This window comes from Peromyscus maniculatus, chromosome 2 (genome assembly GCF_049852395.1).
Source record: "Peromyscus maniculatus bairdii isolate BWxNUB_F1_BW_parent chromosome 2, HU_Pman_BW_mat_3.1, whole genome shotgun sequence".
Taxonomy (NCBI): Eukaryota; Metazoa; Chordata; class Mammalia; order Rodentia; family Cricetidae; genus Peromyscus; species Peromyscus maniculatus.
In genome coordinates, this window is record NC_134853.1 from 118,306,429 (window position 1) to 118,323,267 (window position 16,839).

The 16,839-nt window shown below is 40.6% G+C and overlaps 1 protein-coding gene across 7 annotated transcripts in view; it reads left to right on the forward strand.

Annotated features, from left to right (window-relative positions):
- Nfia (nuclear factor I A) overlaps positions 1-16,839 on the forward strand; it is a 347,864-nt gene that overhangs the window by 20,349 nt on the left and 310,676 nt on the right. The window lies entirely within an intron of this gene.

A 16,839-nucleotide genomic window follows, 5' to 3' on the forward strand; every position in this document is an offset into this window, starting at 1 on the left:
GGTGTAGTAGAGAGCATGTTTGTAATATCAAGTGATTGAAAACTAAAGTGCTTGACCAGTGTTTAGGATAAACAAGGATTCTAGATAAGAATTTGGCTACAGTTTGTTTGCATGAACAATGCTTGTGTCTTTGTAGGACTGGCAGGACTCTTGCGTGGATGTGTATCATATAAAAATGAGTGAGTTCCTGAGCTCACTGGTGGATTCATTTAGTTGGCCTCTTTTTCCCTCCTTGTAAAAGGCAGAGGTTTTTCTTCGGGAATTTCGTTTCCAGGACTTCTGACAATGCAGTCTGTGTGATACTCTGTGCAGCAGGGTAGCACTGCTGTGTGTGTCTGCCAGGGAAGGACAATCATTGTGGGGCTCTTCTGGCCTGTCAGTAAGTGGTAAGGACTTTGATTCAAATTTATTTTAATGTACTTTTGAAACTCACTCCCATGGCCTTTTTCAATGACTCTGGGCTGGTGAGATGGCCCAGGGCGTAAGGGTGCTAACTCCACAAAAGCTGCCGGTCTCCGTTGGGCCCCTGGAACACACGTGGAGACGGAAAGAGAACTGACTCCACAACGTTATCCCCTGACCTCCACACCTGCGCCACAGCAATGTGCTCTCCCATATCCTGCTCACGCACACACCTACAGAATAATAAGACATTGAAAATGATTACTGTATTTAACATTTTTTAAAGAATTATTGCTCAATATTTTAAAATTTTTATGTTTTGGAGTTTCAGTAAAATGTAATGAGGATAATAATTTAAAAAAATAATACCTTACCAAGCCCAGACTATATATTACATATAATAATATAATTATCATATCTTACATATAACATATATTATCTAACATATATAATTATATATATATATGATACATATACACAGACACATTTTTTTTGAGAATATTTCAGGCTGAAAGATTACAGTTAAAGAAGTAATTGTTCTAAAGATATGTGTCCCTCGTCTCAGAAAAGATGAAAAACACGCACAGTGAATAAATGCAATCCTTTGTACTTTCGCCACCTACATTTCTTAAACTACAGCGACTGATTTCTCCAGAAAGGTCAGAGGTATCAAACAAAAAGCTTTGTGATTCTTCAAAGAGAGACATTCCGAGTTTTGCACTGTAGAGACCGACTGTGCCTAGCTTTCGCTTCATTTTCGGTTGAGCCTGGGAGGTGACTGGGTGGAGGGTGGCAGATGTGTGACACGGGTCCTGAGACCAAGGACTCGTGGGCGGGCAGATGGGTAGAGAGCCGGGTTAGACAGCAGCATTAATGCCACCTCGGCTCTTTGCTATGAAGTCACTTAGTTTAGAAGTGAGCTCTGAGGCCTTAGGGGTTCGGATTGTTTTGCAGTCGACACGGGGCAGCCAGAGAGGCTTGTGTACCAGGGCTTGTGTATTTGGGTACCATGGCTTCGTGGAGTTTTATACACTGTGTAGATGGGTTTCTTTGATTTTCCGCAAGCTGGTTTGTCTTTACTTTGTTTCGTTTCTGACTTCTCCTAGCTTGAGGGGATCGTTCCTGTTGAATGTGGGAGACTAGTTACGTTCAGAAGACCTGTGTGAGTGGCTGTCCTTGCTCAGGCAACAGGGCCAGAGAGCAGAACTCACTCAAGTCAGACGATCAGGAAATAATGAAGCCTGCATTTAAGCTAAGTCTCTCAGATCCCCTGCTTGTGTTTTTAAAATGCAGTATTTGTCTAGTCTTTTCTTACGTATCGCCTTACTGGCTCTCCACATAAACCTTAACGTTTGGGTTGAAGTGTGTTCGTAATTACCTGTTTTTAGTAGGAATCAGGTTGAGGAACTTGTCCCAGGTATGATCGTAGACTGCTCTTCTGTGGCTTCTTTTTTATCTCTGAGATACCCTACAACACACCATACTCTAAGCCCTGGTTCTGAAATTACAGCGGTTAAAAAAAATATGTTCTCTAGAATGATATGATAATCTTGAAATCCATGGTTTATTTAGAAGCTTACAAAAGGTGGTATAAGAAACCTCTCAGAACATTATCTGTGTTGGTACTAAATTTGCTTTCTTACCTTAAATAAGAAACTCAGAGGCCCAGAACTTTATTTTGTAGGCAGGGAGCTGAAGTTCCTGCCTCCTAGGAACGCTGTGATGGAAGAAGCTGTGTGAATCGGTCAGCAGCTGCAGCATGTGGATGCTCTGGCTGATACTGGCCAGTGAGGTCAGTTTGGCTGCCTCTCTTGACAGATTCTACCATGGCACTGGCAGTTGCGTCATCAAACATACTTTCAGTTCTTACGGCCTCTTCATGGTGCTCAGTTCCCAAGACACAAGAACAGACCATGTAATGATTTACTTATCTTAGGTGTAATGCCTTCAGATATTAATATTTCAAAGCTTTTGACACTTTTACATTAGGGTCCTTCTAATTAATAGGCTGTGTGGGTCTTTAAACATTTGTAGAATGAGTTGTTCATTTTTTTAATTAAAAAAAGTGTGTGTGTGTGTGTGTGTGTGTGTGTGTGTGTGTGTGTGTGTTTTGACCTGATGAGGATGCAGGGGAGGGCTCATGTCATGATGTATGTGTGTGCCTGTGTTTGTGTAGAGAATAAGAACAACTTGTGGAGTCAGTCCTCTCTCTCTGCCTTCTTGTGGGTTTCAGGGAAGGGACTCAGCTCACCAGATTTGCTCCGTGAGTGCCTTTACCAGCTGAACCATCTCACTGGCCTTTGTATTGCTTTTTTAAAATGAGACAATTGGGGCACATTGAGGGTTGTGACATTTGACTATATTTCTATGTATTCAAGATTTTTTTTTGTATCAGAAATGTCCATGTAAATGTTCAGAAAGTCCAGACGTGGAATGGGGTGCCCATGCTTTCTGTTACTTAAGAGCTGACCGCTATGATATGTTTTCTCTTGAGTAAGCCACAGAGACATGTAATTTTTTTGTTTCCTTTTTTTTAAAGATGTCTCCCTTGTACTCATGAAATATGAAACAAATAGAGTTACAGGAAAGCCAAACATGAGGAAAACTAGAGTGGAAAACAGAAAGGAAGGGAAGCCTTGGAGAGCAAACTGTAGGGAATTCATTTGGCAGTTGGTGGCAGTTGCTAAAGCACAGCCAGGTTTCAGCGCTACAGCCTCCTCCGGTAGGGTTTTGCTCCCTCTCTGAGAGTTAGCTATGGCAAGACTTCCACAATGAAGCGGGTTTGAAGTTGCCAGGGTTCTGGAGTTGCTTTGCCTTCCCTTTTCATCGAAAGGTGGCAGGTGCACATTGCATTGCATTCAGATAGAGAGCACCCACAGCTACTGTGACTGTGTGTGTGTCAGTGTGGCGATGGGGTGGCCGGATCGTCTGTGGCAAAGTGTGTGTGGATGGTGAAAAGAGCCAGAACAGTTCCAGGGCTCGTATGAAATAACCAAAGAGCAGCAGGAAACGGGTAGTCCCAATGGCATAGGCTGGGGTTTGTTGTTCTCTATTTTTACTTGCTTGTTGTTTAAGCTGAAAGTGAAATCTGTCTCCACCACCACAACTGTGCGTTCTTCTCTCTGTATAAATCGTGGAATAAATAATTTGTTCTCCAGTTAGTTTCAAAACCCAGAAAATGCGGTGTGTAACGTTTACAAAATGGCACGGGATGGTCATAGAAACTCGTTCCGAGCACTGTAAATAAAAATGGCTGGGGATTAGTCTCAGAAACATGTGGGACGTCATGAAACTCAAGACGCAGCTCTTTGTTTAACAGTCGGTAAGAGAAATGAAGCAAACTTGATACAGTCCATGGGATGTTAGCAGTTCAGATCCTCCAGGGAAAAGAAAACCACATCGCCTTCGGGTTAGATAACCAGTATATACAAACGCCAGAGTGTGCCTGATGATTTCAGCAATATTTTGTATTCCCTTCATTTAAAAGTGTCTTACTTCCAAATAATGAACTTTTAAAAATTTGAAAATCTTTTTTTTTTTACCCCTAATCTTCAGAATTTTCCCCTTTCTCTTCCCTCCTCGTTGTTTCGGAATGCTTGAAAGCATTAACTTGATGCTGTTTCCTCTTCTATTTCTTCGTGTAGTACCAATAACACTGAATAATGAAAAACAATCTTCCCTAAAGTCCTAATGTCATGTATTTCTAAATATGTATATCCTAGTTGGAATTGAGTTTGTAATAATGCCATTAACGCTCATTTCTGGTTTTAAAGTCTTTAGAAGGAAATTGTTTCAGAGTATTATTCTCTTGAAAACTCGGCCCACATCTGGAAAAAGCATAGCTTGCCTTAGAAATTGCAGTTAATCCCCATCTGCATATTCCCACCAGGATGATATTTCACTAACCAAAGTATCTTTTTGGTTCTTTGAACTTTGGGAGAGCCAAGTTGGGGTTAGAGAATTTCAGGACTTGAAGAACTCGGTATTGAGGAAGGGCTTGGGCACGTGACAAGACCCCCTTGAAGTATGCTGCTACTGTGTAGTCCTTTTGTAACCAGGATAACAGATACAGTATTTAAATACTGCTAGCTGGAATTCAACTGAGCAAGGTGGGTAAAATGACCTTTCAGAGTTAACTGTTGAACCTAACTCTCCTTGAAATCAGAGAGGGCGTGTGGGAAAACAGGAATAAAGATTCTGTGTCTGGATCACACAGGGCCTCCCTGCTCTCTTCCTTCCTGCCTGCTGTAGGCTTCTACCCCTGGCATTTCAGTGGTAGCATATGCATCCATGTTTTGCTTCTTAACTGTGCTACTCCTTGGCTTGGAATGTACTAGTCCCACCTTTGCTTTGCAAATTTTGTCAAGACTCAGCTGTCTTCTCATTTCCTCAAGGAAACTTTCTTTTCATCCCAACTTGAGGTGAGGATCCTTTCCAGGCTAGCCCTGTGTTGGTATCCCCACCATCATATCCTGTGTCGTGATAAACGATGCTTTCTTTCTGGACAGGGACAAGCTTGTATTGCTTTGGATGGCCTGTGTATGACAGACAGCACAGGACCTGGCATTTAGTGTAGATCCTGTAGCATCTTTGTTCAACGAGTCACTAATGACCAAAAGGAGAATTGGGGTGGAGCACACTGAAATTGAGCAGCTTATGTTTGGAATTTTAAAAGCAGTAATAAGCATTGGGGATGTAGCTCAGGGGTGGTGTAGTGCTTGCCCGCTATATATGGGAGCCTGGGTTTCATTTTAAGTCCTGGGAAACAAAAACAATACAATATTTTTTCGTACCTGAGTGAGAATTGTTTCTCTCTTCTCAATCGTGTGAATCAGTATCTGTTTCTTCACCCAACTCTAGTTTCATATTAGCCCAGAGGAGTTGTGGATGTGTGAATAATTCTAATTCTGAATTGAAAGGTTAGAATTATTTATAAAAAAAATATTCAGGATATTTTCTTTTTAATTTCTAAGATCTTGTTCTTGACTTTCATCAGAGCTTTTTAACTTAGAAAAGATGCTGTTTAGGGAATGGAGTAATGTGTGTGTTACCCCAGCTCACCTATGAGGAAAGTCCTTCTTCAACATCAGGTGTCTGTTAACAACCCACTGTGCACTGTGCATGAGGTACACTTGATAGGCAGGGAGGCCACTAGAGACTCTATGCTACAGAATTTTTAGTGTATAAGTTTATTAAAAATGGGGCACTTCCTCAGAGTGCTCATTCAAAATTTTTTGTTGGTTTTGAATCACATTTTGTCTTGGTCTGCATGAGAGGTGTGTCAATCGCTCCTTATCTCCAGTGAGCCTTTGCAGGTTTGTGTGCCACCTGACTTATGGGGTCTATTTGGGGACTTATCCAAAATTGGGAGACACCATAGGTACCAGCAGAGAAGTTAAAGGTCACAGTCACGGTGTTGGGTCAGGTACCTTTCTCTTTGTAAAATCTAAAGCTTTCCTCTCATAAAACTGTTAGAACAGTTTCATTAGCTCCAAGAACCACAGACATATGCACATCTTCTTAGTTTAACTGAAGACTTGTTGATCACAGGTCACATAAACTTCAGGAAGAGAAACCTAAACTAACCCAAGAAATCCCAACACATACGCATCCATGATTTTATTTTCTATCTAGCACACCCATTATCAAAGCCACTCCACTGTAGAGGCTCCCAGAAAGTGTTTCTGTCTGGCCTGCCATTTATCTGAAAGCTCCTCCTGATTTCAGCAGAGGATAATGGATAAAGGATAATTTTGACAAAATACTGCTTTTTATTTTTAAAGCTAAAGCCTTATAAATAACGAGAAGCAAGACTTAGTATACAAAGATTAATGTTTGTCAAGTGTGAGAAAGTGTTTGCTCTCATAGAAAATTCTGAAACCAGGTTCTGACCACCCTTCCCTGGTGATCAGTCAACAGATACACATGGTGAGGAGACACCGAGAGACCAGAGCTTTTCCTCTTATATTTTAATTTGTCCTCAGACCTGCTTGGGAGGTAATAGTGTCCTCCCTGGGAGTATATACAGTTTAAAGTGTATCTTCTAATCCCACACTTTCCTGTGAAGTGTGCAATTCAGGTTGAAGGTTATAAGCTACTTGCTTACAAGGCAATAATCTTGAGAAGAGCAAATGTCTGTTTAGGTACAAATTTTAATGCAACAATTTTAAAGCTATCTTGAAATGTCAAAAAAAAAGCCCAATCAGGCATTGAAGATACAAATACCTTTATTATTAGTTCTTAAAATTATATCACAATTATGTTTTGCACTTATAATTTGAATTAGGAAGCATTCTAACTTTTTTTTTTTAAAAATCCCTCCACGTGTATTGATTTGTGGCCAGATACCTAGTGAAAATGCAGCACCTGGGAGAAAACTGGTTCCTTGTCCCTTGGTGCCGCTGGCGAAAGTCTGGCCGTCCTGTGATGCCAACTCTCCTGTTTGCAGTTGCCGGTGGGCCATCTCAGGCCTGAAGAGTGTGTGCAGAGGAGCAGCCATCCTGTCTGGTAGACAGTGACTCTGTGTGGGCCCTGTAGTGCACATCAGTGATGTGCTGTCTTATCTCATTATTCCTTTGTTTTCCAGTCGGACACACCGTGATCACCCCCATCCTGGCCAAGTGTGGATCTGTGGACTGCACTATTTGTGTTTCTCCATGAATGATGGTTGATCAGTATAGACCTTTTGAAGGCATTTTATTCCTATACCCATACGATCCTGGTGTGCTGAAGTCCTGACTGGGTCTGTGATTTTATAGGTGCCACCCCAACAGCAGGATTCACCTTTGGCCACCACATGCTCTTCATGTCCCAGTAATTAAAAAAAAAAATCGGGGGATGTTCATAGAGTCTCGTGTCTATAACTAGATTTTCTTTTTTCTTCTGGATTAGATCTCTGTGCTTCCCAGGCTGGCATGAGAATTCTGGCCTCAAGGGATCTCAGTGTCACAGCCACCAGGATAGCTGGGAGTGTGGACACAGGGCACCATACTGCTTGCTACTAGACACTGAGTACTGTCACAGGACAGTACTCTTACTTCATCCTCCTCTGCCAGACCACAAAACTTGGTTGATTTCTTCATACATGCCCCCATACACGTGTATAAGAAGATATAACATGTATAATGTGTCTTATGTGTGTATATACGTAAATATAAACACACATTTAACAAATATATACAGGCTGCCCAACTTTTCCAACAAACCTTGTTCATCCTTTCTCAGCTCCTTCCCGAGGATACAAGTTTATTTTGAACTAAACATGAGGATGTGAGGTAGGCTCTTTAAAGAGGGGGTGGATTATCATATTTGTGTCTGATCTGGCTGGGGTCACCACTTCCATCATTGTATCCTTGTCGGTATGGAGAGCTCTGATTGGATGTGACATATAATTACTGCAGGTCAGCCAAGTAAAAAAGAATGAAGTTTTTTTTTTTTTTTCCAACTTGACTCTTAACTAAACTCCTTTAAGGAAAAAAGGATAAAATTACTTAAAACATTCAAAATAAAAATCTGAATCTCAACATATTTCTTTGAAAGCCCACTTCTGAGAAGTTCTTGGTAGAACATTATGAAAAAAAATCTTTTCATTTTAATAAGCATTACTAAATTTAGTTCATATTTATTTTGAGGCATGTAAATTATAGCATCTATACGGACTGAAGACCTGTGGACCTGCCCCCTCCTGAGATGGGAATCAGGACCAGTGCCTTCCACATGCTTGCCCATTCTCCTGGCTCATCACCCGGAAAAGCCCACCCATTCCTCTGAAAATAGATGTCTCATCACATATTTCTATGCTAAATGCATTGCTTAGATTGACTTGTTTTTAAGTTTTATAAATTAGGTAGGGGGAGAGGGAAGATAGGTGATATACACAAACATATACACCAAGTTGCCTTTCCCACCTCAACATGGTGTGTCCAGCATCGGTGCGTATGTTGTAGTGCGTCGTTGTTTCTTGTTGTATAATATTCCATTGTATACCGGAACTACAGATTTTCTCCAGTTCCTCAGGACCCATGTCCAATGTGCTCCGGGGGAGAGGGGAGAACAACTGTACAGTCATGAGAATGACATTTTATCATGCTAATAGTTGTCACATCTGTACTCACTGACAGCAGCAGGGCACTGAAGGTCCTGCTGATGTCGGCATTTTATCTCTTACAGTCATCATCATTGGATTTCACTTTTTGTCTTAACTAGAGGCAAACATCCCCCTCTGGGCTAGCCTGCATTTCTAATTTGGTTCATGATGGGACTGTCTTTTCTCAGAGCTTGTTCCTTTCCTTGTCCATGAAAAGTGTTCAACCCTTTAGGTCATGTTTTTCTGCTCTGCTGTCTATCTCTTCGTGGTATGCAGAGGCCCAGCAGCCCTGAGTTCTACTCTCCAGGCAGCTCTGTGCTTGCACAGATCTCTTCACAGTGTGTGCTTTCCCTTTTATTTTTTTCCAATTACTTTTGCTGAGCAAAACACCACAATTTTAATATAGCAAAACCTTTGAATCTTTTGGAAAAAGATTCAAATCTTCTTGATTCCAAGTTCAGAAATACATGGTATTTTAAAATATCTTTGTGTTCATCGCATTCAAGTTTGTATTGCAGTGGAGTTTATGTTATGGGTGTGTGAGGTAGGATCCACTCTCATTTTTTTCTATATGAGTAAGCAGTTTATAATGCACCAATTAATTAAATACTATTTCTGTTGCTCAAATGCCTTTCAATGCCACTGTTACCATTTGTACGGCTTTCATATACATGTGGTCCATTCCCAAATTATCTATTCTGTCCCGACTAATCTACTCCGTGTTACTGCAGTGGTGCTTCATTGCAAGTTACTAAGCATTTGCAGCAAGCCTTGCCTGCTGATAAAGCACATCTAGCCGGGCAGTGGTGGCCCATGCCTTTAATCCCAGCACTTGGGAGGCAGGGGCAGGTGGATCTCTGTGAGTTCGAGGCCAACCTGGACTACAGAGTGAGTTCCTGGAAAGGTCAAAAGCTACACAGAGAAACCCTGTCTCGAAAAACCAAAAAAAAAAAAAAAAAAGCACATCTACATTGCTGTTTTTCACAAGCCTCTCTCTGTCCTCCACCCTTCATGGATCTATAATAGGATCATCTGGTCAAGTTTCATGAAGAGCTTATTGGGACTTTGCTTAGATGTGTATTAACTCTACAGGTGAGGGAAACTGACATAAAAATGTATCAGATCTTATCTATGAATATGGTATGCCTTTCTTTTATTTTGATCTCGTATAATTACATTGGATTATTTTTCATCCAGGCCTAGAAACTTTCAGGAACAGTACTTCTATCACTTGTATTTTCAGATTACATTTTAACTTGGTTTCTGATACAGAACTGCAGTTGAATTTTGTGTGGTGATCTAGCTCTAGTTACACATTTTAGCCAATGTACACTGTATGCTCTTTTGTGTTTTCTTTCTTTTTTTAAAAAAGATTTATTTATTTATTATGTATACAGAAGAGGGCGCCAGATCTCATTATAGATGGTTGTGAGCCACCATGTGGGTGCTGGGAATTGAACTCAGGACCTCTGGAAGTGCGGCCAGTGTTCTTAACCTCTGAGCCATCTCTCCAGCTCTCTTTTGTGTTTTCTATGTAGATAGCCATACCTCATAAAGACAGTGCCATTTTCATGTCTACTATTCAGAGTCTGTTTATGTGGACCCCTCTCATGCACACATACTGTGCAGCCCTTCCAATATGGTGCTGGGGTGCCTGCCTCGGAGGTTGAGTACCTTTGACTCTTTTTTTTCTTGACATACCATTTATTTATTTATTTTTAGCCATGAATAAGACAAGTTAACTCTTTACCAGTTAAATACTACTTCTTCTGATATTTTAATTAGAAAAAGGGCACGATCTTTCCTGCTTTATTGACCATACCCCTATTTCTGAGGGTGATAATGTGTAGTCTGTGTAACCAATAGTGAAACTGAGTTTTCTATTAAAGTATGCTATGGTGAATGGTTCTCGTTTGTACTTATTAGTGGGGAGTGAAGTTTTTAGGAGTATAGTGACCTAACAGTTCACAGTAAGGATCACTTCTCATAATATCCACCTAGGCAGTCAGGGAAGAGAGACATGCCATGCATCTCCTTGAGATCGTAGGCACCAGTCTCTCAAGTTTTTGAAAAGGTGTTTTACAATTTAAATTTATTTGGTTATTGTATTGCATGTATGTGGGCACACATGTGGAAGTCAGGACGATGTGAGGGAGTCAGTTGACTTCTTTCACCATGTGAACTGTGGGAATCAACTCAAGTCATCAGGCTTGGAGGCAAGTGCCTTCACCCACTGAGCTGTCTCATAGGCCCTGGTCTCTCATGTTTTGCCGTGAAGTGCAGTATCCTTTTTCACAACTTAAACTGTCTGGTTTGGATGGACCGTCTTCCTCCCCTCTGTCATGGAATTTTTGTTAAGATCTAAATAGATCCTCCCTGTCTTGTGAACTGATTGCTGGAAGATGATTGTTAAAGGTGGAGGGTGATTCAGCAGCCAGGGGTTTATTATGCTTCAGTGTTTCATGTAAGTCTCCTCTCAGTTGGGTGATTAATGCACAAGAAGTTCCTTACCCCCTCCATCTCTACAGATGGCAAATGGTAGGTCCCAACTGTCATTGTTCACAAAAAAGGTTATGGTTCAAAGTCAAAGATTCAGAGATAGCATGCTAATCAATCATAGGGGCTTGTGCAGAGTGCCCAGCCAGGCAAAAGCAGGCAGGGTGGCACTAGTGACTCAGAATCCCTCAGGAACAGTCTTTAAAAAATGTTTGTTCTTGATTTTATTTAGAAGAGATTATTTACCTAATTTGAAATGTCTCTCTGAATTTAGTGTCAGACATTTAAATAGGTATGAAAATAATAGCAAATGCGTTTTCTGTGCATTGCTGGGATTTCCTTTTAAAGTGGCATACTGCAGAAAGTACCATGCTAATATACTGGGATTAAAAGGAATACCTTTTTACATTTTCACATGAAGATGATTTACGCAGGGTAACTTCCTTTCTAGGAGGCAGAATAGAATTATATTCTGGTATTGATCCACAAAGGGGATTTGCATTTTATTCATGCTATAAAAGTGCCTTTAATGGAGACATTGTGGTAATTGAATCTATACTGTGTATCACTATCAAAGTATCTTTTAAATTATTTTATGTTATATGATTTAGTAACTAAATTTAAGTCATGGGAAGGAAGATGGCTGTATTATATCTTTTAGGTATAGTGTATAGCCTTTAATATTCTCAAAGCAAATGGCAGTTAAGGGCATTCTTTAGTTGAAAGAGAAAAAGAAAGAAAAGGAAAAAGACCAACTAGTGGAGAGGATTCCATTACATTCAGCACAGTATGCGCTAAGTCAAAGGAGTTTTGTTAATTAAATTCAATTGCCGTCCATTAGACCAGTGCAGCGAGATGCCTCTGTCTGCGCTGACACAGCACAGGTATGCAATTTGGCTAAATGGCCATTTCTAAACCATAGCACACATTTCTCTACTAGTTCACTTTTTTAAAAGTGGGAAAATTTAACCTTAAAAAGTCAAGGTAAAGGTGACATTTTTTTTTATGCAGTGTGTCAAGAACTGATTAGTTTGTCGACTTAGAAATGTATATAGTTCACATGGGCATTGAATGACTTTTTTAAAAAATATGCATATCTGCAGGCACATATATAAATAAAATGTATATAACATGTATCAGTAGATAGCTTTGTGCTTTTAGAGGTTCATTTGTCATTTAACCTAGAGTTACTTGCGTCATGCACCCCTCCCCTTTAAGGCCTAGTAGAAGCTATAGCTGCGACCTTTATATATAATTGGAGAATTTATAATAATTATGGGAGTTATAAAAATGAAATCTAGGTGGTGGGTAAGTGCATCTGAATTTTGGCATAAATCACTACTTCTAGACACTCTATATGTCAGACTGATAAGTTTCTTACTGTAGTAAAATGACAAGAATACCACTCAGGCATTGGCTGAGGCATGGTTTTGACAGCCAGCAAGCTTGCAGTGTTGCTGAGTACACGGATTCCCACTTCCTGCCAAGATTGAAATTGGCAAACCTCACAAAGGATATTGGGGATTGTCACTTTAAGAAGAAATAACACGTTAATGTTCTGTCCTTGCTACGAAATGCAAAGGAGAGTCCCGAGTCTGTAGTCATTTGAAATCTGTAGGTTTTTGATCCTTAGTAGAGTCCAATCAGTGTGAACATGAAAACTGAAGTAAGTAGGGATCCTCTGACATCTATGAGAATCCTCAGTGTAGTTTCACTTAATAGGACATAACTGTTGACGGTTTTCCTTTGCTACAAGAAGGATTTTTCACACAAGCTTTAAGGTGGTTTCCCCAGGCCCCGAAGAACAGAGGTCTACTTTAACTTTGAAACTTGAAGAGTAACACTTGTCTTACTTCCTGATTTTTTTTTAAAAAAAACTTTTATCTTTGCAAGCAGATGTTCTTTTTTTTTTCTTTTTATAAGTTGCCGGAGCTTTCCTATGACAATAACTCATTATTGAGAACCTACTGTGTACCAGGTCTGTATCCAGCATTCAAATGTTGATGTTTCTTCTGACTCAGGAGTTTTTATTTGAATTTAGGCATAAAAAAGAAGAAAAAGATTACATTCCATGTTGTGAAAGAGTCAGCCTCGAAACCTGCTTACCCCTTGCTATTTACAGTAAGTACTTTTGAAACAGCTGTAGGCGCTCAAATGAAAGTCGCGATGTGGAGTGGGAATGTGGGAACATTCACTTGTGAAGACCTTGCATTCTCCAGCTTTATAGCCAGCAAAAAAGGAGATTGTTGTGCATTCTATTAAATACTGCCAGTATGATTAATTTAAAGGGTTACATTTTATTGAACCCTGGTGTAGATGCTCTTTGTCAACCCACATTCACAGCTAGTTAGAGTGTGTGTAGCATTTATCAAAACTTTCTGGAACCCCTCTCACCTCATTAGCATCTGAATCTCTATTCAGCAGTTAATGTCCGTTACTGCTAGAGTGCTCAATTCTTGTTTTCAATAAGCCAGTTGTAAAATGTCAGACTGTCACTTACAATATAAAAAACCAAAAATGATGGTATTTGTAAAAATGTTATCACCTCATAAAAACAAATTGTAAAGACATGAAAGTGATCTTGCGATGCTGGGCTTTTAGAAGTGAGTTAGTGCAGCTACTTTAAATACCAGTTGTGTAGATTCCCACACTTTCCTTCCAGTGGAGAGGTTTACACAAGCATAATTTAAGTTACAATTACACTAATTAACATCTCATTTGCATAAATTGTTGAAGTCAAAACAACAAGGAATTGTCTAAGAAGTTTAATCCTATTTGTCCAAAATAGAAAGATTTTTTTTTTTTTTAAAAAAAACCATGCCTAAAAATTGGCAGTTTGGGTATGTTTTTAGTGTATTGAGCATTGTCATTTAATAAATGTCTTTCAATATATTTATGAATATATTTTTCTGTTTTCTTCTACTCCACTCTTTGTAAAATGAAAACCACAGATTGGTTCCTAAGTCAGTGCTGACAAGATTTGAAATTAAGGTTCATTGTCATTTATATGGAGTGGTAGTGCTGAATTTCATGATGAAGGGTGTATGTGCTTGACTGTGTACATGGGCAGTGAAGAGCTGTATGTATGACTGTGTGCATCAGTAGGTGAAGGGCTGTGTGTATGAGACTGTGTGCATGGGTATGTGAGGGCTGTATGTATGACTGTATGCATGGGTATGTATGTGAGGGCTGTATGTATGAGACTGTGTGCATCAGTAGGTGAAGAGCTGTATGTATGACTGTGTGCATGGGTATTTGAGGGCTTTATGTATGAGACTGTGTGCATGGGTATGTGAGGGCTGTATGTATGAGACTGTGTATGGGTAAGTGAAGGGCTGTGTCTGTGAGACTGTACAAGCAGGTGAAGGGCAGTGTGTATGAGACTGTGTCCACAGACAGGTGAAGAGTTTGTGTGTGTGTGTGTGTGTGTGTGTGTGTGTGTGTGTGTGTGTGTGTGTGTACACGTACATGTGCACACATGCATACACAAGTATGTGTGTGAAGATAGATGTAGGACTTTGTAAATTGTTGTAAAGTTTGTCTTTGTAAAGACAGTGATTTAGGAAAGTAAAATATTCTTTCCAAGATTCATTTAAAACCAAGAGTGGTGGTGTACACGTGCATTTCCAGCTGTCAGAAGGTGCAGGCAGGAGAACAAGCAACTTAAGGTTCTTCTTGGATCCATAGCAATTTTGAGACCATCATGGGCTACATGAGCCTTTCTCAAAGACAAAGGGGAAAAGACTCATTTAAAATCAGAGACATTTGTGTGGAGTGTATTAAGTTTTCGTACTAACCCCAGGAAACTTCTATACTCACTTTCTAACTTACATATTCAGAGTTACTGGGCTTGCAATAAGTGTGATGGGCGTGTGGAAATAAACACTACCTGTGGGATGTAGTGGTTTTTACTGTTAGCAAGTGAACCATTGCTGTAGGTCTGGTTATAGGCACCATCTGATATATGTACTGTACCACTAACTTTATGAAGTCTTCTTATGGGTGTGTAAGTACCAAATAAGTATAGATTTTGTAGAAATTAGGAGGATTCATGATGAATTGGAACTGTCTAAAGGCTTGTTGGCTAAAGCTGAAGTTGAGTTCAGTTTCTAGGCTGGGACAGTAGCTCAGTGTAGCTTACTATGTGCCAGGCCCCAGACACCAAAAACAGAACAAAAACATGAACCCCACCCCCCCAGAAAAACATTTCTGTCTCTTTTGAGTGAGGCTGAACTGTATTGCCAATACTTTTTCTTGATTGGAAGCTGACTTCCTGTCAGTTACTCAACGACGTCCTGGACTACTTCTTTAATGGCTTATCTTTAGTAAGGCTGGGCATGGTGTGCAGAGTGTCATTTGCCATTCTTCTAGTCCTGTTATGACAGTGCCTCTGAGAGGCTAGAAAGGCTGGATTTCAGACAGCAGTGTGGGTTAAAATTGGTCATCACATCCAAAGACAAAGCTCAGTACAGGCCCTTACTACTCACTGAAAACCATCCACAAATATATCATAATCCCTCGGCAGAAGTAAGGGGCCATGTTACACACTGATGGGAGAAAAGCAGAGAAAGACAAGAGGCTATTCTTCTCCCCCAGATGCTCATAGCTCTGCCGGGGAACAGGAAAAACAGTTAAGCGCTCTGTTCTATGTAGGCTATGAAGGACCCGTGAGGCCCAGGAGAAGTGAACAGTATTGATTCAAGTTGAGGACTCTATGAAGAGGAGGAGAGTAAAGCAGTGCCTTGAGGGCTGGCCAGGGACACGCAAGGATGGAGCAGAGAGCTGGGAGTTGTCGAAGGCTTGTTGACTAAAGCTGAGGTTGAGTTGTGAATTAAAGGACCGTTCAAAGGTAAAGGGCCAGGAGGGGCAGTGGTGGGCACTAGCTGTGACCAGGACTGGGGAGGAGAGGAAGGCCAGAGCCTAACGTGGAAATGTGGTCTGTGTACAGCACACAGTGTGAGGCATATGTAATGTTTGGTTTCTGTCCTCATCCATTCAGCAAGCACCTACTGTTTACCCAGTGCCAGCCATTGAGCAAGGCTACCTGTAAGTAACTCACCAACTTCAAGGGCAAAGTTGAAAGGGTTTATCTAGTTGAACCTTCCCAAAGAAGCAGAAGGCTCACATATGGTGCCTTTGACACATTAGCCCTCGGCAGCCATGGAGTTTGGCTCCAGTGTACATTTAGACTCAGTGTGAAATGTCAGAAGCTCTAAGAAAGGTGTAGACAGTAGGTCTTCCTACAGATCTCTTCCTCATGTGCAGCCATCCTCTGCCTTCTCTTGCAGCCGTGGCCTGAGAAATGGAGGCCTGCCATCTTGTCTTGTTCCCATCCAGTTCTTCTTTCCCTTTACTCTCTTAGGAGTTTAAATCAGAGGTTAATTTCTTCTCTTCCTGGGGCCTCTTCAGCTATTAATAAAGTTTAATGAAATAAAAACAAAGGTCTAAGTTAGAGATTCCAAAATAGTCCTGGAGAGGGGAATTCTTCATTATCAGAAGACTTATTATATGGATTTGAGGAAACCCCTGCAGACCGTGGAAGTGAGACCATTGGTTAATTAACAGAATACAAATAGCTCCACGGTTCCTCTCTGCCACTGTCAAGCTGCTATCAGCTATTGCAAAGGTAAGGACTTTTTGTAACTGCAGATATGCAGACAGCGTGGATACTAAACAGTGTAGAGATGCACTTAATGACGAAAGGGTTGGCTCTGCAACCCTGCCTAGAGGGAAGAAGGGTTCATGAACATTGTCAGTTGTTAAGGCATTTTCTAATAGGTGGAAAGTGGTTTTTGATGGCACACATCTTCTCTATGGTCTATTATCTTGGTGAGAATGACATTCGTTAAGTTGGT